A 22,228-nucleotide genomic window follows, 5' to 3' on the forward strand; every position below is an offset into this window, starting at 1 on the left:
TAGCGATAAAAAAAAAAAAGGAAAACACATTGGAGTGAGCAATATTTTGCATCCCGAAAAGGTGGTGAAAGGAAACATGGCCAGGACAGATGGATCTCCTGGGACAGGGAGTTCCACCACTTGGACACTATAATGGAGAAGTCACATGCTCCAAAGGGTCAGCTGTGGTCAAGACTTTCACTGCAGCCTTTTGAAACAGCTGAAGTTTCCAAACGCTTTTCTAAGGCAGCCACATATGAAGCCTCTTTAGAGCCATCTAATCTTTATGAAACTGAAGGCACACGTCACCATGGCCAGGTCGACCTTTTCTTGGAATGGGAGCAGTTTGCATGCCACTCTAAGCTGTGCAGAAGTACTCTTGGATGTAAGCTGCCACCTAGAGATCTAGCAGGAATTATAGGTGACAGAAGACGCCCAAACGACACAGCTGTACAGTGATACCTCAGAAGTCGAATGGAATCCGTTCTGGAAGTCCGTTTGGCTTCCAAAACATTCGAAAACCAAGGCGTAGCTTCCAATTGGCTGCAGGAGCTTCCTGCACTCAGTCGGAAGCTGCAAAAGCCATTCGGGTTCCAAAGAACCTTTGCAAACCGGAACACTCACTCCCGGATTTGCAACATTCGGGAGCCAAAACATTAGACTCACAAGGTGTTCAGAATCCAAGGTACGACTGTATTTTGAAAGGGAGTGTCACCTTCTTGGAAACAGGATTAAGCACTTCTTTGCCTGGACTACCCATTCTCTCTCTGTGTTACAGAACCCTATAGAAAACACAGTACGTATTAATGATAACATATAGTCATACCTCGGGTTACAGCCGCTTCAGGTTGCATTTTTTGGGGTTATGGACCTCCAAAACCTGGAAGTACCGGAACGGGTTACTTCCGGGTTTCGTGGTTGCGCATGCGCAGAAGCGCCGAATTGCGCTTTGCGCATGCGCAGAAGCGCCGAATCGCAACCCGCGCATGCACAGATGCGGGTTGCGAATGTGCATCCTGCATGGATCACGTTCGCAACCCGAGCGTCCACTGTAATAATCTATAAAATGCTAAAATATGAAATCTAGTATAGGAACTTACTGGGTTTATATGCTGCCCAAGTAGAGTTTAACTCGCACGACAGGCTCTCCCAACCCTTTGGAGCAGACTAAGAAGGTGTTGGGAGATTTCTGGGCAGAGGAGTGGGAAGTTCTTCTGAAGAAGCAAAAATCTGCTGCATGAGCAGAACAGTGTTGGGTACAGCCCAAACGTGCTTGTAAACGCTGCTGTTTCATTTTTAGCATAGCACTTCTCAAGCAAGCTTTTCTACATAAAATCAGCAAAGTGTGAAATATTTCTAAATTAAATCTCTGTCTCATGTATTTTGTAAAAGGAGAGCATGGTTTTCAACATATGTCTTAACTGCACGTTAATTGTATATATGTGGGCAGGGCATCCCCGCCTCCCCTTGCTTCAAGTCTGGATGGAGAGTCCTAGAAATTGAATCAATCAATAAAGTAACATTTGAGATCCTGGCTTCTGCTAACTCAGGAATGACTATGGCTAGCACACTTTGGGTTGCTCCATTCATGCGGGGGTGGGGTGGGGAGTGGGGGGCTGTCTCTGCTGAAAGTTTGCCTCTCTGGCAGCTGCTAAAAACAAAGGAACCCAGCCAAAGAAATTGGTGACAACTCTCTGAAAGCTAAGGTTGAGGTTTTCCTCATGAATGGTGTTACTCTTGTTTTCTCACAGACATTGCCTGGTCTTGTAGGGACATCTGGGTGAATTACAGGTAAAACCCAGGCCTTAGAAATTAGTAAATCTACAGAGTAATTTGCGACTCTAACTTAACCAAACACTGGCTTTACTTGTGTTTAATGTGGCAGTTGAAGGACAGAGTTTGAGTCGGTGAGCAATTTCCAGATACTCTAATCTAAGAAACATAGCTTTGCATAAGACCTTAATTAGTGGCCTCTCTGCCTTTCGCCCAGTTACCAAAACAGCAACACAGTGGTGATTATTACCTAGATAAAAGAGTTGCTGATAATCCTTATCAGCTTCAAATAATTGCATTATAATTATGGTAGGTAATGTAAGAGATAAAGCACCACCTAGTGGACAAAAATCTCATCCCCTGCAGCTCCCTTAATTTATGTAGGTATTATTTCCCCAACCCAAAGTCGTTAAAACCCAGTTTTCAAAGGTAATTTTCTGGAAATACCCAGATTTCATCTACTGTGTCTTCACTTAGTGTAATGCTAAGAGTCGTCAGCACTACAAAATCTGAGAAGGAAAAGTCTGATCCTAGACTTCCATTGCCTTGTGGGATATCTTTGGGAGAAGAAAGGGAACAAACCCTACGCAAAACTGGAGGCCCTAAGATGGTTGGATGGTGCCTTTATATGCCTCCTTCTGCAACTCCCACAGCCAAGCTGGTACCAAATGTGTTGCTCTGCTTTGGACCACACCAGCAAGGCTGAGTGTGGGGTCTTGTCATCTGGGCAGCCTAGGGCCTCCATACACTTGCTCAGATTGCACCCCAGAGAGGTCACTTTGGTGCTGTTAACACAGCGGTTTGACTTCACCCCCAGAGGCACACTCCCTTGCATCTCAGGACAGGCGGATGCCAACAACTTACCACCTGCTTTGAAAACCATTGTTGAAAAATGGGCCGTGGATATGACAAAGGCATACATTTAAACAACAGTTCCTGGATTCCACTCCAGATTGCATGTGAGGGCTGCTATGACTAAATAGCCCCCCCTTTCCCAAACGTATTTCTTCCACATAAAACTGAGATACCCTGCACCTGAAGTGTAAGGTTATTCACTCGCCAGCTCTTTCTGAGAACTGGACCTAAGATCAGAGAGTAGTCTCTGAAATCGCTTAAGTGAAGTAGTTCAGGCCTTGGCGACAACATGGAAGGCAGATCAGCTGAGGAACCATGCTTAAACTGCTCTAAGCTCCCCAATGGAAGTGAACGACATAATAAGGGCATATTTTTACGTATACCTGTTTTGGACTGGGACAAAAAAAAAAAAACTTAAAGAAGCAAACCTGTGAACAAAGAGGAAGAGGTACAAGAGCAATAAATTAAATATGGTAGAGATGGATTGGGAACCTTGGGGATTTGTAAGTTATTCAGTGGGGCTTCTGCAGGAGAATTTCCCAGTTAATTTGGGCCCTACAGTCATTTTCCATTGAGTTTCATACATTTGGACTGAGTTCCCATTTATTGTAACATTTAGCAGATACAGAGTGAGGCTCAGGAAAGGATTACTAACAGACACACTGCTTTTCTTGGTTTCAAGAGCCCTCCCTATCAGTGTGGACCCAGACTTAGTATTTGCACAATTGCGGTAACATCATATCGTAAATTATGAAAGTCTGGTTGCATGAGGTAAAAGGGGAAAGAACAAACCCGCAATTGATTGTCCAGTATTACTTCTGTGTCAACTCTTGTGGTGCAGTCTCTGCATTATCAAAACAAAAATAATATGAGCCCGGGGTGAAATTTATCAAAGGAAGTCTGAGACAGTAAGGATTAACACAGTACTTCACTGTGACTGGGACCTCTTGATAGTGATAAGTTTCTCTCCCTCATTTGATTGTGCTCTGTTCCCATTCAGACCGGTGTGCAGAAGGAAACTGGTAGCATGTGACCTTTTAAACCCTTCTCTAAAGACTCCCACTATAAACTACAGAAGGCCTATTCTTTAAATATACAGATCAAATTCTATACCGGCCAAACAGACTATCATTTATACCTGACACGGAGATAGGCAGAAGTGCCATTGCTTCTTCTACCAACCAGAGTATTATTTCGTGTCTGCTACTTGATTTCCAGTCAGGCTGTTCAAAAAGGTAACCGCTGCACAATATTAGCATGTGTATTATCTGGTCCAATTGTGAAAACTTTCAAAGCAAAAACCAATTAACCAATTAAGCAAATGATTTTGAATTTATGGTCTTTTAGACAGTGGACCACTAACAGACTAAGATGCAATTGAGCACTAGCCCAAATTTCAGCCAATGGACCTCAGAATAATTTTTAACCTTCTTTCTGTTTTTAAGAGACCCTGCTGCCAACGTTTATGCTGGGGCAGAACAGCCTTAAGAGGACTTTTTTTTATTTCCCTCTGAAACTCCAAGGGACTATCCAGGGGAAAAAAAATACTGCAATCTGAATTATTGAGCTACAGGATCAAAACCCATCACTTTGTTTAGAGCAAATTCCTCTTAGGACAGGGTCTGAAGGTACATTATGTAGGTTTAGAGCTGTTTAGTAGCTGAATAGTGACCCACTTGTGTGGCCCATGTACACTGCCTTGAGTTCCACAATGGAAGAAAGGTACATTATAAATGTACTAAATAAATAAGCAAATAATAAAAAAAGACTCTCTGGAAAACGAGTTCCTCTACCAAGCCATCCACAACTGTCAGTCATCCTAATCCAGTGGGATCCCATATTATCCCCTAAGTACAAAATGGTGGTGTATGTGACATTCTCCTTTGTGGATCTCCCCATACAGCTCAACAACACATTTCTCTTTGTAGATCAGGACCCTAGTATCACTGCCTATCAGACGGTCATTGTTGCTTCTCCATATTCCACATCATAATTCACTAGAATCTGCTTGATCATTTTCATTGCTTTTTTCTGAACCTTTTCCAACTCTATAATATCCTTTCTGAGAGGAAGTTACCAGAACAGTAGACAGTATTCCAGATGTGTTCCTCAGGGGGGTGTCCTGTCCTCTGAGGTAGACAGAGGCAGCCACCTCAGTTGGTAGAATCCAAGGGGTGGCCTCCCCAAGTAGACCACTTCAGCCATCAGAAAAGCAACTGCAATGGCTTCTGGGTTCTGGGGAGATCTTGTGAGAGCCCCAAGAGGTTGTGTGGAGGCTTCTGGAGGCCTCCATGTAATCCCACAAGATCTTACCAGAAGCTCACATGACCCCGGTAAGCAATGTTTCAGTGTGAGTGGTAGGGAGGCAGCAAAACTAGGCAGGCCACCATAGATTTGTATTTATGATCAGCAGTTTTATTTTAGATTCTTTCCTAATGATCCCTAGCATGGAATCTGTCATTTTCACAGCTGCCCCGCACTGGATCAACACCTCCATAGAGCTATCCACAATGATCCCAAGGTCTCATTCCTGGTCAGTCACTGTTCAGATCCTATGAGCATATATGTGAAATTAAGAGTTTATGCCCTGACATGCATCATTTTACACTTGTTCACACTGGGTTGCATTTGCCATTTTACCACCCATTAACTCAGTTATCCTTCTGGAGATATCCTTCTGGAGCTCTTTTTTGCACTCTCTTTTTGTTTTTAGTATCATCAGCAAACTTGGCCATCTGCTCATTCCCAAATCAAGATTGTTTTTGAACAAGTTAAAAAGCACAGGTCCCAACACCGTTCTTTGAGGGACTTACTTTTCTGCATCTCTGGAGGAATGTCTGTTTATTCCTACTCTCTGCTTTCTACTTCTTAAGAAATTCTGGATCCACAAGAGGACCTCTCCTCTTGTTCCATGACTGTTAAGCTTATTCGGGAGTCTTGGGTGAGGTACCTTGTCAAAAAGTTCTGAAAGTCGAGGTACGCAGTATCAACTGGATCACCTCTGTCTATAGAGTCTAATAGGTTCTTGAGACAGGACTTGCCCTTGCTGGTTCTGCTTCAGCAAGGCTTTTTCTTTTGTATGCTTGGCCATTTTATCCTCAACAACACTTTTCATCAGTTTTTCTGGGATAGATATTAAGCCGAGTGTCCTGTAAGGTACAAGACCTCTAGAATTCATAGACACCTTGGCTTGAGAACTTTTCTCTCTAATCACACAAAGATAAAGGCTAGTTGGGTTGACTCAATAGCATCCTGCATGTAGTTATTTTTTCTTCCAAGTTTCATGACTGTGTCAAATAAAGCTTGTCAGCTGATAAGTTTTATCTGATGATTAAATATGTCTTTTAACTGCTTCATTTAATAAATTTGTGTCGGCAGAATTTTGATAATTGTTTTTTGAAATTTGGGGAAAATATGAGTTAATATACAGTTTGAGGGGGGAAATGCTACCACTAATAGTTAGAAGGAAAGCTATATTTAGTGTCCCCCCCTCTCTTTCCTATTAAGTAACACACTAGAACCAAAAGATCACCTCAAAACTAGTGTGTACCCGTAGCTCTGTCTAAGTGATTAAAACTTAATATTTATAAAGGCACTTGCCAGGGCTATCCAATGTTGACACTATTATTCACAAAATCACTGGCTCCTTCAGCTGAACATATGAGCAGATAATACTATCAGTAGAATACAGATGAAAACACAACCAATCAAAATAAAATTACACACAGACTACATCGTGTTCCATGTGATTGTGGTGGCCTCTGGCTACAGGCAACAAAGTTTGTATTGATACAATATTAAACCATCAATAAGAGAATTGAGATAACTAGTTGAAAGTAATATATAACTTTTCAGCAGTGCACATGCTGGGCTAGGGTACTGCACATGAAATAAAAGCAAACAAACCAATCTTTAAATTTTTACAGCATTTATATCCCATTTTCAGGGCAGCTTACAACATTAAAAATTTCATAAAACAGCAATATAGAACATGAAGAAAGAGAAAAGGTCAGCACTACAAATTTTGTTTGCTGTTATGCAGCTCATACCCACAGTATGCAGTCAAAGCACATAGCACCCCCCAATCTTGGGACCTGTAGTTTACTCCTTGCACTGCTACAATTCCCAGTGAACTTAACAAACTACTGTTTCCAGGATTATTTTGGGAAGCCATGTGCTTTAAATGTATGGTGTGAGGGCCACAATAATCAGCGCAAAATGTTGAGGGAGGGGCCCAATGTCAATCTGGGTGCAGCCACTGCAGGAGGTCGTGGGTGGTATGCATTAAAATCAACGGACTTAAATTATCTAAGTATCCATTGTAATGGATCTACTAACAGTGTGTCTAACAGTGGGTATCGTCTGCTAAGTTTTAATTAATTTGTTCTTACTAAGATGAACATTTATCAATGGAGAATTGTATTAATTAATCACATTGGATGAAAACAATAGTTGCTACATAGAACTAGACAGCACTAGTTCACATTTACATAGAATTCCCACTCTTTAAGTATTTTGAAAGAATGAGCCCCCTGGAACATATTGAACTTGTCATTATAAAACAGAATTAATATCAGAAAAAATAACTCTCTTCCTCCCCCAAAAACCTTTCTATTCATATCAGTTTGTACAGAACTCCGTAAAGTGGTCTTTTGTGTTGAAGTGTTGCCAAACCTGGGTTCATAGGAGCCAACTTCTAGGGCATGAGGGGGCTTGAAATATACTCGGAGTATGAATTTCATGCTCTTTATACAGCTCATAGTAGCAATGAATGAAAACTTCCCCAAAACGTCTAGCTACATATACATTCTTTACACAATGGGCCCCACATGATTGGCTAATTCCGGGCAGCTCCTGTAGGCCAATCAGGTTGCAGATTCACCTCCTCCAGGAGCCTGATTGGCTGCTCCTGCAGGCTAATCAGGGCAATGATTCACTTCCACCTGGAGCTGGATTGGGTGGCTCCTGCAGACCAATCAGACTGCTGCATTCTGGATCCTATTCTAGGATTCAGCTCAGTACATAACAGGGCTTCAGCCCCCCAATAAAATATTTGAACCCTGCTCCAAAGTCCATGAGCATTGCCATTCAAATTGTGCCCATGCACTGTGTCATGTGATCGATGGGGCAGGGCATATCTGCCCCCCCCTCCATATTTCATTCAAGTTGGCACCCCTGGCTGAGCTGTAGTGTTATATCCACTTATAAAAAAGAAGAAGAAGAAGTAGTTCTGCATGCTCTCTTGTTCTGAAGTCTGGAATAAAATTTGTTCTACAGGCCATGGTGACCCAGTAGGGTCACCCAAGGTGATAAGGTCAAGGGGAAAGAGCTAAACAAAGAATGATCCAAAAAGTCCTCAATAGCAGAACCAAGCAGAAGATAACAAGTGGTATGCTACAACAGCTACAACAGCTGTGAAGGTGGATGAAGGCTGCAGCAGATAAGAATCAACTGGTCGTTCTGATACTCATGCCATCGGAATACAGCCATACGGCGAAGACTGTTCGTTGGTCAGCGTGCACTGCTTTCCACACATAAAACAAATTCACTCACAGGCGTCTTCCAAGAAGAAAACCAAAATTAAGGGCACCCCACTGATTGAGACCACATTATTCATGTTACAGGACTGCCACAAAATCAAAGGTGTTCCACCCGCCTATGCAATTGGAAGCACAAAAGCTGTGTGACTAAGATGCAGAAGTGGAAAGCCAAGAATAAAACAGACACATGAGAATCGTAATAAGGGAGGCGTAAGCCTGTAAAAAAGGAGTCTGACCCTGGTCATATTCTGACATTTATACCTCTGTTGAGCTCCATTGTTAATGATATTTTGAATAGGCCTTTGGGACTAGCTATTAAGAGAACTGTAAAGATAATGAATATCTTTTCACGACGTCTCCCCCTCCCTCGTCCCCTATGACTGAGGTTAGAGATGTCTTTCGTATTACATAGGCAAAGGGGAGGCAGGCAGAGGGCAGGATAGGGATCGCCTTGTAAAAACAAGACCTTGAGGGTGGCAAGGCGAAACTACCCCCATTCATCCCCGTTCTCCTCCCAGCATGGCCTGAAAGGGCTGCTGGGGGTGGGGGTGGGGGTGGGGGAGAGCTGGACATTGTTGTATGGTGTGTGAAACGAGGGAGGAACGGGGCTGCAATTTCCCATCGTGAGAAGAGCAATTTCTTGGCAAATACTTTGCCCATATGTCATGGAAGTGTTTGATCTACAGTCAAGAAGGAAGGGGGAGTCGAAGGAGGGTGGCGGTGGGAGAGAGAGGCTTCATAAACGTGCACACAAAAACTATGTTGCAGAAAGGTTAAGGGGTTGGCTTAAGCCAACATATGCAAGGAAATTCAAAGTGAAGGCTGAGGGTTTCTCCTTTAATCGCTACATTGTGCTTAGGCGCAGCAGCTGATAGGGCCTCAGGAAAGGGTCCACAGAACAGGCCCTGTCTGGAAATGCTTGGGAGGAAAATAAAGCAAATAAGCACATATGAAGTGGGAGAGTGCTAACTTCTTGATTTCTAGGGCTTTCATTTTGTAGGCCTGACCAGCAGCTAAGAATCATTTTAAAGTTAAGTTAATAACCTTACCAGTTTAAAAATCGATGATATGTTGCTCAAAGTAGAGGCCAGTCTTATTGGAGACATTTTCAGGGTGTCTAATAAAAATGACTAAGTCTTAGCATCTTCTGTATGTTGGCTCTCAATTTGTCAGCAAATGGGCCTTCTGTGGACATGCCAACGTGTTACAGGACAAATGGGTATCTCAGGATTTTTATCCTGAGAACCACATTTTATTATTTTTCTAGCAAGTGGAACGTTTTTTGGTTGCCTAACTGCTTTGCTCTGAACTGAATAATTATTTAACTTGCATTTAAAAATTACTTCATGTCACGACAGATGAAATTTTAAATAAAGTTAGCATTCAATATGTATGTGTTTATTTGGAAGTAATGTATCTGTGGGATAAATGCATATAGATCACTTGCACAGAACTTAACACCATTATTCAAAATACACATTTTGAATAACTGTTTTACATGAGTATCTGTAAAGTTGTAGGTAGGAGTGAGTTCAAGTGTGTCAGGCTTTGGTTGCCTCTTTCCCAACCAATCTTGTACCCTATGGATGTTGTTTGACTACTTCTTGATGCTGGCTGAGGCTGATAGTGGGAATCTAACAACATCTGGAGTAAACCACATAGGCTTCCCTGGGTCATAAATAAATAGTGGAGATTTCAAGGTGCAAACCTCTTGCACCGACTTGGCTAGCAAGATTAATATCAATGCTGGTTGGGTTTTTTATTTTATTTCATCATCCATACAGGGCCAACATCATCTGATGTCAATGAAAACGCCAGGTGGCGCTCACTGGGGAGAATATTCCACAGACAGGAGCCACAACTGAAAAGGTCCTTCCCTTTGTCAGCACCCTGAGCCTCCCTCAGAGGAAGATCTAAGCATCTGAAGAGGCTCATATCAGGAGAGGCATTCCAGAATAAATTGGGGTCCTGATCTGCAAAAAACTTTACAGGTCAAAGCTCACAGACCCATTCTTTTTTGTAGATGGGGCTAGCTATCACTTGTCTGTGAGTTCCCCTTCCCAGCTGCCCTCCTCCATACCAGGCATTTGTTGAACTGCAGTGATGTCATGGCATGTTAAGTAGCCAACCTAATTGCTAAGATGAAAGAGCCATAACAAAAACAGACAGTGCAGCTGGTGTGAGGAAAGGGAAAAGATAAGGTTTGTGTTGAGAGACAAGGAACTATCTGTTGCTGCTGAGAAAAAGGAACAAGGAGGTCAAGAGGCTGAGGAGGTTGTGGGTCAGGGAACTGGGGTGACAGTGACGTCAAGAGCATAATAGAAGGGATAGATTCCACATATTGGTGTGAAAGAACCCACTGGATCTTGGGCTGCTATCACTAATCATTACTTTACCTTTGGTTAATACACATAACATGAAACTCAGTTTCTATTTACACAGGGCATTTCCAGACAACCACTATTTTGGGGTGGGATTCAATGACATCATGGAAAACTTCAGGCTGATTTGACGCTCTTATGAAATGAGCCCACTTCCCCAAAAGAACGGGCATTTTGCAATAAGAATAGTGATGTGAAAATGGAAAGTATGGGGCAACACTTGCTTGACACAACATCATCTAATCTCCTTGCAAACAAATCAAGATGAATGCTCATTGAACAGATTGTCTGGAAGGGTAAGGACTGTGTAGGGTCTTCACTGAATACATGGCATCAGCCTCCACAAAAGCCCATGCGTGTCCATGTAGCAGAAGTGTACATCGGTAGGGAAAGGGAAGCTTTGTGGGATGGCATTTGCCTCGCATGCAGAAAGTCTCAGGTTCAGTTCTTGGCATCCCCTGGTAGGGCTGTGGATATCCCCTGACTGAAATCCTGGAGGCCCACAGATTCCTGGGGACTCTGTCATTCGTACACTGGTTCTGTCATGCATTGCTGGCCCACCGTCTGGCCATGTGAGCACCTGCATGTGTGACTACAGTAGTTATCAAGAGTTATGATATTGAAGTTCTCCTCCTACCATCACCATCATGTTATTTGTATGCCGCCTTTCCATAGTTGAAACTATGCTCAAGGCAGCTTACAACATGACAAGATTTACATAATTACAAACAACATAACAAGTCATAAACAATAAATAAAACACATCAAAAAGTACACAATCTAATGGAAACAATTTCCACGTAAATCATAAGATGTAAAACTAAATAACAGCAACAGCTCTCTCAACACCCCCCCCCCAGTAAACAATACTCCAGCTCAAGAATCTGTTCAGCAGCCTCAGCTTTTGTAGCTGGAGTCAGTCAGCACTCCACTCTCCCAGGCCAGATGGGAAAGGGCCTGCAAGGCAGGGTGCAGGTCTTCCAGGGCTCACAGCCAAGATGATCTCATCTAAAACAACACAGATAAAAATTAAAAACAATTCAAAAGAGGAGTCCTTGGTACTAAGCAGCAGCCACAATCCTTGTGAAGCCTGTCAAGCCCCGCCCCAAGCCAGGTGGAAAGAGGCAAGGGCGGGGCCCTTCAGGCCCCCAGCAGCCAGTCCTCCTACAGGTACAAGCAACTATATCCTCAGTACTGAGGGCAAATTAACACCATTCTCCTAGGTATCTGTACGGTTTCATTGCAATTTTAAAATTATAAAGAACTCGTATGACAATTAACATGTATAAAACATGCTTGATACGGACAACTACTTATTTGCTAAATGACTCCCTCTTTTTATGTTCAAGCTGTGAGCATCATTGCTTATTATGTAGTCAAGATGGCAAAAACCACACACACACACACACACACACACGGGTGTAGCAGCAGGCTTGGGTAAACCTCAAGCTTTTCAGAAGTCAAACAAAAAACCTCTTTAAAAATGATCAGGGAAATGCTAGAGCAGCAGCTCTGGAGTCAATCAGATGCCCTCTGGAATTTGTTCTGGACCTGTGAATGCCCTACCCAGTTCACATAATTTAAAGAATTGATATGCTGAATCAAATCAGGCCCAATGCTCGTATGGAACTACTTCTGTTTTCTGGGGTAACTCTGCCACTCTGACCGAAACTGTTTCTCTCATGTTGACCTTTATTCCAAGCAGCAGCAGCAGAAGAATAAATTTCTCCATATGTAACCCTCTAGTGCAATCTCCATGACTACTCTGACTGCATTTCCAATCTTGCTTCTTTCTATGTTATTGGCTGACTTGCAGGCTCAAGAACTTTTGGGGGGGCACAAAGGATCAACAGTGGCTATTGCCTTCCTCCCCCCTACTCCCAAGATGTTACAGAAGACTCTGAAGCACCCCCTTCAGATTGCACAGAGGGCCTGGCATGTTCAGAGCAATGCAAGAGCCCCTCACAGGGGTGTCAACTTGAATAAAATATTGTGGGGGCCCATGTAAGCCCTGCCCTGCATAATCGATCACACACACCATTTGGATGGGAATGCCCATCAACTTTGTGGGGGCCCGGCCCCCTCAAATATTTTACTGTGGGGGCTGAAGCCCACACGAACCTTGGCGTTGGTTCCCATGCCTGTTCCTATGCTGCTTCTAGCACACCAGGTGACCACTGGATTGTGCTTCTGCTGGCTTTGTGTCACTCCAGCCAGCTGCCTAGTCTTACTGTATGGTTGACCTGGTGTTATAGCTGAAGCAAGCAATATCACTGTCCTTATCCCTAGTTGCAGTGACTGCAGTCTTCGAGCACTTTTTGACTCCTCAGCAGAAACTTTTCCATTCTTTACAAGGAAGCCAGGGTAATTTGCAATGCCTTTCTGAAAGATCACAGGACTTTGTGAGAGCAGGAGTTCATTTGCACTCATGTATTAGTCAGCCCCATTTTTGTGTGTGTGACAAATGAAGAAGCAGAAGCTCTTAATTAGTTTCAGACAGACAGACAGATAGATATGCCTTTTGTTGTATACCACGGCCACAGTTTTGAACCAATTCCTTCTGAGTGATGCATGTGAAGGCAGTAAATGTCCCTGAAAATAATTTAAAGGCACATGACACTGCCATACTTCACAAGCTGGCCATGTAAGCCTTCTGAGTGGGAAACTGACTGGACAATTGGCTGAGTTCTTTGGATGAAAAGCAGAACACGGCAACCAAAGGCAATACAGTAAATCCTGTGGGATTTACTCCAAATATTGGAGGGTAGGGAGAACAGAGGACACCGCCCAAAGGAGTGTCTCACAGCAGTATTAAGAAACCAAATATCAGCTCAGTAAATAGTTTCAGACCCATACTTTTCTCGACTTTCCATATTAGCTGCATAATGTACAGATCCCACCCTTAAATCTGCACACACAATGTTTTGCAGGAAAGAGTTAATGCAAGTTATTTCCTCCACAGTATTGATGCTTGCTTCCAAGCAACTCTTGTGTTGTAAAAATATAATAAGGGAAGCAAAACTTCTGATTCATCATGCCACAGCTTCTGTGGCAACCACAAGAGCTGAATGAATGAAATTGTCTTGAGTTTTTCATTTTTTAAAAATAATTTTTCATTGAAAGAGACAACCGGGAATTACAGGATACCTGTTTAAAAACACAGTGGCTGTGACCTCATTGTGTGGCTGCTGACTGTTGTCTATGGCCACACAGTCACCACAACTTAGAGCAGCTTCTGAGCTGAAGGTGTAGGAAGGGCCAGTGTGTTATGGGCTTCACTGATGGTTAGAGGCAGGGCTTTTTTTCAGTGGGAACTCAGTTCTGGAACCTCTCTGGTGAGCGCCATTGCCATTCTATAAGAACGAGGGAGGCGTTCATTGTGAGTTCCAGCACCTCTTTTTTTCTAGAAAAATAACACTGTTTAGAGGTACACAACACATTGTTCCTGTGATTACAGCGTGCTTCAGAATGTCTTACCTAAATGCATGTTACTCTCTGGAGAAATAGTTTGGAAGCCACCAAAATTAGACAAATGTGCACTCAGTAATGTCACATTTACCTTAAATGTTTGGATTTTCAAGAGTTTGTATCTGCCTGGAAGGGAAATGTGTCTTTAAATTGACTTGTGTGCAGCTTGGAGCCTGGTTGGCTTACTCTTGTTCACAAATATTCTTAAAGTGGTATGTGCGGATCACCCAGAGCTTTCTCTTATATTGTGACTGTTGTATATGTAATGCGATTGTAGGCCCGAGACAGCGGCATATTCTGTACCATTTGCCAAACAGTGCTGTAGTGGTCAGTGGCACAGGGCAGAGCGGCACATTGTTGCCAATCTTGCCCCTCCTCTTACCACCAGCAGCCTCCATGCTGAGAAGCCAAGTGACCAACTCCACCTCACCAACCTACGATTGCTGCCTTCTGTATCACAGTACATCTACTTTTCAAAGGTAGGCTTGCTTAGAGTTTATTGAACTTTCAAGGCACATTCCATCTCTGTGGTTCAGTGCTAGATTTTAATTTTGCAATAGTTGTAAGGTGCAGATGTTTTCCAGAATATTCATGGAATATTAGGATTTAGAGGGTTAGTATACACCTCTTAATTGCATACACTCTTTGAACTTTTGTAGTATATGCTATTGAACAAAAACAATTGGGTAGTTTGGTGCTGTCTTCAGGTATGTGGGGGAGGGGGACCTTGAGCAAGTTGCTTTCAATGGACCCCCATTCCTAAGTGGGCCTGCCATCTTGGTGCCACCACTGCTGCTCAATTCCTTTCCTTTTGGGGGGACCCAATCCATTATTTGGGAAAGATCAAGGAAAGTGGAAGAAATGGCTCCATCCCTTGCTCTTGCCAATGCTCACTTCCTTGAAGAGCAACGGATGGAGAGGCATGACATCCAGATACGTAGCTGATTCCTTGCAGAGCACTGGCAAATGCCCAACAATGCCCATTCCTGATGCCGGAATGGTAAGGTGTAAAGGTAAAGGGACCCCTTTACTGACCATTAGGTCCAGTCACGGACAACTCTAGGGTTGCGGCACTCATCTCACTTTACTGGCTGAGGGAGCCAGTGTACAGCTTCCAAGTCATGTGGCCAGCATAACTAAGCCACTTCTGGCGAACCAGAGCAGCATACGGAAACACCATTTACCTTCCTGCCGGAGCGGTACCATTTATCTACTTGCACTTTGATGTGCTTTCCAACTGCTAGGTTGGCAGGAGCTGGGACAGAGCAATGGGAGCTCACCCCGTTGCGGGGATTCGAACTGCCGACCTTCTGATCGGCAAGTCCTAGGCTCTGTGGTTTAACTCACAGCGCCAATAAGGTATACTATTTTCCAAATCCCCTACTCTGTTCCAAGAAGTCAACTTAAAGTGTGCGGCATCAAACAACAACACAGTAGTAGTGGCAACAATGTAACCATTGTAACTCTTTCCACATATCTAATTGAGCAGACACTTGTTTTCTCTGCATCCAGTGCACTCCCACGACTGCTTTAGGAAGTGGTATACACAAGTCATTAGCCGCAGCCCATTTGCAATTTGATGCATTTCTTCCCAAGACCAGCTTCAGTCCAAAATGAGAAAAAGAATGATCTAGCTGTGTTTTAAGTCATCACTGTGTATATTCTGACAACACTATTACAGAACCTAATAATATCATTGACAACATCACATGCTTCTTCTCCTACTCTTCTTCCTTATGCCAGTGTCTCCTAGGAATGTTCTTTTCTGCATTCTACATAGGACAAATGCCATGCAAAAGACACTGTGCAAAAGGATTAATGGGCACAAATCTGACATCAGGAATAGTAGTATTCAAAAGCAGGGTTGGGGGCATTTCTGCTTTCCAGGACACTCTGTAAATGACCTTCAAGAACAAAGAATCTAACCAAAACAAAGGCATTTTAGCACATTATATGTGTTAATTAGCTTACCAATGCCAGGATATCTGTGCCATCAAAAGATGTTTTATGAATTACCATTGTTAAGTATGTAATTATCACTGAACTTTTCTGCATGTCATTTCACTCTGACCTGACTTTTTACGATCTCCCCCCAACCATGGTATATAATTCAGGTATGTCCAACAGGTAGATCATGATCATCTGGTAGATCACAGGGTGTTCCTGGTAGATCCTGGTAGATCCCTGGCCCCTCAGTGATCCCCTCTTCCCCCAAAAAAGCTCAACAACTTTGGTCCATCCAGTGACAATGGGTAGATCACAGTCTATTGGGAGTTGGACTTCCCTGGTATATATATATTTACCCACGACTCAGGATAACACTTTGTGCATCTGATAAAGTAGACTGTACTCCATGACAGCTTTTCCCATAATAAATCGGTTAATCTCTAAGGTGCCACAAGGCTCCAACTTTCTTGGTTTTGATGTGGAAGGCTTAACACGGCTGCTCCTCTGGAAATCATAAAGTGTAAAAATTGTCTTATCGTGAAGCACAGGAATTAAGCAGAAAAGGGGATCAGGAGTACATTTAACGGCAAGCAGAAAATCTAGCAGCAGCGATAGAAAACAGTATCAGTCTTAACTCTCTCTTTTTAGAATAATTAAGTGCAGGCCTACACATGGAAGCACTAACCAATCCTTTACTATGTGGCCTCAGTGGGAATCCCTATAATAGAGCCAGACAGTCATTCTAGGGCCAGTTCTTACGTTGCACGAGCAACCTATCTCATGCTCCCCCATAGCTGCTTCCCACTCCACCCTGGTCCTATTAAAAGAGAGATTATGTGGGAGGGGATAATGACATGGTGACTTGCTACAGCAGCCTCGCCCCACCCCCTGGAAGGAAGGGGCCAGATTGACATGGGATAGAACAACTTTGCCAGCCCCTCCCACATGACTTTGCGGTTTTAATTTTACTGGGATGACATAGGTAGCAACTGCAGGGAAGTAACAATCATGCTACTCCCCCTAAGGTAAAAACCCAGACCTTACTGCACATCCAAGAAACCTGAAAGTGCAGAATCAAATGATGTAAAACAGAAGTCTTTGACCTTTGCTGTAAACAACGTTCCCCAGGCCAAGAAATAAGAAGCGTGAGCCTCTCCAAGTGCAATTAAGGGGAAACAAACAATCCAGCCACAAGGCCAAATGAATCAGCGGGGCAAGGTGGGGTGGGGGAAGCATGAATATCCATGGGAAAGGGGGTGGCACACTGAGAAAAGGAGCACCCACTGCCACCTTCAACAGAAGGCATCAGCTCTGTAGGGAAGCTGACCACATCGCACTGTAAAAGCCCCCCCCCAGTGTTAAGGGCTGGAGATTGCTAAACCTCAGAGGGAAACACCCCTGGCGAGAAAAGCTGTTAATGTTGGACTGTCCACAGTTCTGGCAGAGAAAGGGATGAAGCTAACAATTACAAATGTATTTTTCTTTAAAACTCCCTTCAAGCGAGAGAGGGTTTAGGATGTTACTCTTTTACTGGCATGAGAAGATTATAAAGGAGGCTTGGGAGATGGTTTTTCATTGGCCAGTTGCTTGTTTTTTAGGATTATAAATTTGTGTCCTGCAGAAGAGAACATTTCTTGCCTATTCATATTTATTGTGTATTAGTAGAAGCATTTTCACAATGCTAAGAGATTCCCACATTACAATGATACAGTGCACTTAACTCTTTTAAGTGTATTATTTCTACTTACTACTGCTGCTACCAGTAAAGTTGTAGCTGCATCTGTGGAGGCCTTGGTTCACACATGCCGTAGTTCTTTGTTTGAATGTATCCCTTGGAACAGTTGAGGCGCATTGTGTGGAGCTCTTTTGTATTGGGTGAACCAGTTTTCAGTCTTGTTCTACAAACAAATATTTCTAGGAAGCAAATGGATAAGCATACCATCTGGTGAATGTGTGGATGTTGGGGGGAAACAAGCATCTTAAGGCAGGGTGGGGAACCTCCAGATGCTTTTGGACTCCAGGTCTTCTCAGCTCCACCCATCATGGCCAATGATGAAGCAAGATGCCTTTTGTAGTTCAAAAACATCTGGAGGGGGACTGGTTTCTTGCGCCTGGGAATCTTGAGATGGGGCTGGAAGGGGGCAGTCTTGCTCCCTCTCCGCATGTACAATGTATAATAACTGAACAAACCTTAGTTTCATGTATGTGTGACCAGTACAAACTAAAGCATGGTTCAGCTACGGAATCCCCTAAATCAGCCTTTGCAAACTTAATGCCCTCTATAGTTGTTTCAGACTACAACTCCCATGAGCTCTAGCCAACACAAAGATGCTCATCTCCCTTTACACTTCATGTACCCTTTGCTAAGAAAGCTAGTGTCAGTACAACACACATGCCTGCCACCACGATGATGGCTTTTAGACAGGGCTGCCATATGTCCGGATTTTCCCAAACATTGCTGGGATTTTAAAGGCGGAAGTGACATCTGGGGGTAATTTCTGGAAGTTAGCGCTTTGTCCTAGATCTTCAGTGAGTAAGTCGAAAAATCATGCTTATTTGGCATTGAAAGCTCAAAAACTTCCAAGTTTTCCTTAAAAAAACCAAAACAACTTTTGGGGTGTCCTGGTTTTTACTTTTTGAAATTTTGCAATCCTACTTTTAGAACAAAGCCTGGGAAATCTCAGTTTAAAGCCCTGCCAGTCCAAACTCTGAGTGACTGGAGGCAAGTTACTGTCTTTATAAGATGGGCAGATTGCATTAAGTCGCATCACAGATATATGAAGATAATAAAGTGCTGTGGATATGTTTGAAGAATGCACGTTGTCCTTATCACAGGCTTTCTTTCAGTTTGCAGATATATTTGGCAACCCAGGAAACAGCAGATTAATTAGTAATCCTAGAAAGGATAATATCCCCTTTCCGGAGAGCTTCTACCAGTCAGTGTAGGCCATACTGAGCTAGATGGACCACCAGGACAGTGGCTGGTTGGAAGTCATAATTTAACAGGGGCAATGTTTTTTTCAAGAAGAGCACCCCTATACAGTTGGTAACCCATCCTCCCATGGGAGGGGTTCACACGACAGCCCCAAATCCCACACCCCACCACAGGGGGCGTTTCACTGGTTAGAAAGCCAGTGCGGTGCAGTAGTTAAGAGGGTTGGACCAGGGCCTGGGATAGACCAAGGTTCAAATCCCCTCTCAGCCATGAAGCTCAGGGGGTGACCCCCAGGACTGTTGTGGGGTTTAATTGAGGCAGAGAACCATGCACACCCCCTTGAGCTCCTTGGAGGAAAGATGGGCTATGAATACAATAAAATAAAAATTAGTTAATCAGAACGCTCTATGGCACATATTAGAGAGAGGGGGGGTCTCCATCCTTGTCCCACTGAAACCAGTTGCTCTCCCAGTTTGGGCGACGGAAGGCGGGAAGGTCCCCTGCTCCAGCCTCCCGGTCGCTTCTCCGGCATCCCCGGCGAGGGGCTGAAGGAGGCCGCGCTCTGCCGAGCCTCTTGGGACTTGCTGAGTCCGGCAGGAGGCTGTGGGAGGGGGCAGAGGCGAGGCGGGCGCAGGGAAGCCGCCGCCGCCGCCGCCCTGCTCCTCCTGCCCCCCTTTGGCTCGGGGCTCGTCTGCCTTGGCGAACCTCGCCTTGCGCTGGAGGGAAGAGCCCTCCTCTCGGAGAGGCAGGGCAGGGCCCCTCCTCTGGAGCGCTGACGGTACCATGATATAATAATGATGGGTGGCGGAGCCCGCATTTGAACTTGCAGGGAAAGCGGGCTGGGTGCATCTGGGTGCCTGCAGCTCCCCAAGCCGGACTTCCACAGCCGGGGATCAGGTGTTCACCACCGGGGGGGTCACGAGGAGAAAAACTCCCGAGCCTGGACCAGCGACTAAGAAGCCCAGGGCTTGCATGAGGGCACTTCTGGATTAACAAGCACGCTGTGATTTTTATTTTTATTTTTTGGTGCTCCTTTCCAATCGTTCTTTTTTTCTTGATTTTTTCCCCCAGTCTCTGCAATAAACTGCTTTAAAAGGTAACTATACCCTCCCCTCTAATTTTCTGCATTTGTCGGGTGGGGAAGGTTCCCACCATCTAGGATTCCGCTGCTGTGGCCACTCCAGTTTACCTGTGAAACAAAGAGTTTGGGGAAAGAGAAAAGGGGGCGAGGCGGAAGGAGTGGATTGTTACTTAAAGAAAAAGAAAATCTACGGATCTGGGGCGCAAAGCAAAAGGGTTCTTTTTTGGTGGGAACCACAAGTTCTGGGGAGGGGGGGTGGGAAAGAGAGAGAGAACAAAGAAAAGTGAAAAGAATGGAGGAAGTGTGTGTGGCCGGAGTAATTGAATGGCAGGCAAGGTAGAGTTGGGAGTTTGGCGGCTCTCAAACGGTTAATGGCGGGGGGGGGGAGAGAGAGAGAGAGAAAGAAAGAGAGAGAAGTCTTTGTAGGGGCTTGAATGCACAAAGCGGCGCTGGAGGAAGGAGGTGGTAGAAAGCCGGGTGGGTTTCATTATTATTACGATGATTATTGCACTGATCAGGTTCGGCTGAATGGGCTTGAACAGCCCGCGAGGATGGTGGTGGCGAGGATGAGAGACCGCTTCCCAGCCACGCTGAGGTGGCTTGGGGGATTCCTGGGAAGCAGCCTTCCTCCTGCTCAGGTTGGGGTGGGGGTCTCGGGAGATTTCCCGGGAGAAGGGGGCGAAAGAGAATAGAAACCCTCCAGCCCCACTGGTAGGCGACCAGGAGGAAAGGGGGTCTCCCCCTCGTCCCCTCCCCTTGGCACCCCCAGCCGGCTTCAACTGGTCTTGGGGAACATTTCCACGTTTCTTTCCCACCGTCCTTCTCCTGCTCACCCACCGACACCTTTTTTTGTGTTTTAAAGTGTGCGGGGAGAGAAATGGGGACGTTGAACTGGCGGGGGAAGCCCCTCCGGTGAAGCAGGAAAGCGTTGGGGAAGTGACCGGAATTCCCTTTGCATCGGCATTTGGTTCAGAAAGAAACGTGAATGCTCAAGGAAGGCTTCGGCGAGGCATCTGTCTGTCTGTCTCAGTTTCCTACCCAGATTTCCGACAGGAGTTGCTGGAAAGGAGTTCAAGAGGCTAGAACGCTTTGAGGAAGCGGGAGGGAGGGGGAGATTAAGGCGGGGGGGGGGGGAAAGCCAACCCCCAAACTTTAATCTTGACCCACTGCTCCAGATTGCAAAACGCATCATCTCGAGGGGGAGGCAACTCCATCCAGAACTGAGTTCAGACTTGGCAGGTCAGAAAGAGCGAATGTGCAACATGGAAAAAACTGAGGGTGGGTGTGGTGGTGGTGCTGGGGGGGGGAAGGGGATGGAAAGAGTAAGAGTTTTGTTTTCGTGCAGTGAAACGTTGTGTCGGAGGATGGAGCGCTGTTTTGTCTGCTTCGGGCCGGTTGCTTATGTTTCAGGCGTGCTGGAGGAGGAGGAGGAGGCGGAGGCGGGCGGGGTGGAGAGAATCTTTCCCCGCTCGGGTTTGCTTTTGGTGCGCGCCTGTGTCTCTGCACAAGGGAGTTTGCGTCCGGGGGAGAAGCTCCTCCGAGGTTTCTTCTGTGCAAAAGGAGCGATGTGCAACTTCCCAAGCCACCGCCAGCCCCTCTGGCGGGCTCCAAAATGTCACTGGGGGTGGGGCGGCGGCGGGTCAGGATTTTCTCCACAGCAGGAAAAGTCTATGTCATCGCCATCGGTTCGGCAAGGAACTGCTTCTTTCCCCAGCGCAGCTGCTTTCTTTTAGACAGACTCCCCACCCCTCCCAGTCCGGGTGTGTGGGGGGGGGAGGGATTTTTTTTGGCAGATTTTTTAAAAAGTTGGCTGGAGCTGCGGGGGAAAGCCCATCCAAAGACGCCCCCGCGCATCCTCCTCCTTCCAGGGTCCGGGACGCAATCTCTTCTTCCCCATTTTGCAGGAAGTCTTGCTTGAGCAAATGAATGGGCCGCTTTGCAGAGAGGGCTCCGCAGCTTCCTGCTCCAGTCCCTTACGGGTTCCGATGGACCACGCTTAAAAAAGCCCAGGACGTAGAAAGGGCAGGTTTGAAAGCGCGGAGCGCTCACCTCATCCACCCCGAAGTCGGAAATCTAGGAATCGGACGCTTTTTTGATAGTCCCCCGGCTCCCCCTGCTGGGGAAACTGCGAAGGAAGGCTGGAGGCGGGGAAGGGAAAGTTCATTCACACAAGTATTCTTGGGCAAGCATCTTCTCTCACTAGGGAGAACACGATACTTGCACGCATTGCGCTACCTCGGGGATTCTTAATGCCACAAGAGATCACCAA

At 45.1% G+C, this 22,228-nt stretch overlaps 1 protein-coding gene across 3 annotated transcripts in view; it reads left to right on the forward strand.

Annotated features, from left to right (window-relative positions):
- The first annotated feature begins 19,509 nt into the window (after positions 1-19,509).
- The window catches only part of VCAN (versican), a 136,266-nt gene continuing 133,547 nt past the window's right edge, over positions 19,510-22,228 (forward strand). For 2 of the 3 annotated variants that reach the window (XM_082191831.1, XM_082191833.1), the window contains exon 1: positions 19,510-19,974. The gene's annotated coding sequence lies outside the window, so the exon portion shown is untranslated. Of the gene's footprint in view, positions 19,975-21,177; positions 21,199-22,228 lie in introns of those variants that run through there. The other variant, XM_082191832.1, reaches the window with a different exon arrangement.

Source organism: Podarcis vaucheri (genome assembly GCF_965113315.1).
Source record: "Podarcis vaucheri genome assembly, chromosome: 11".
Taxonomy (NCBI): domain Eukaryota; kingdom Metazoa; phylum Chordata; class Lepidosauria; order Squamata; family Lacertidae; genus Podarcis; species Podarcis vaucheri.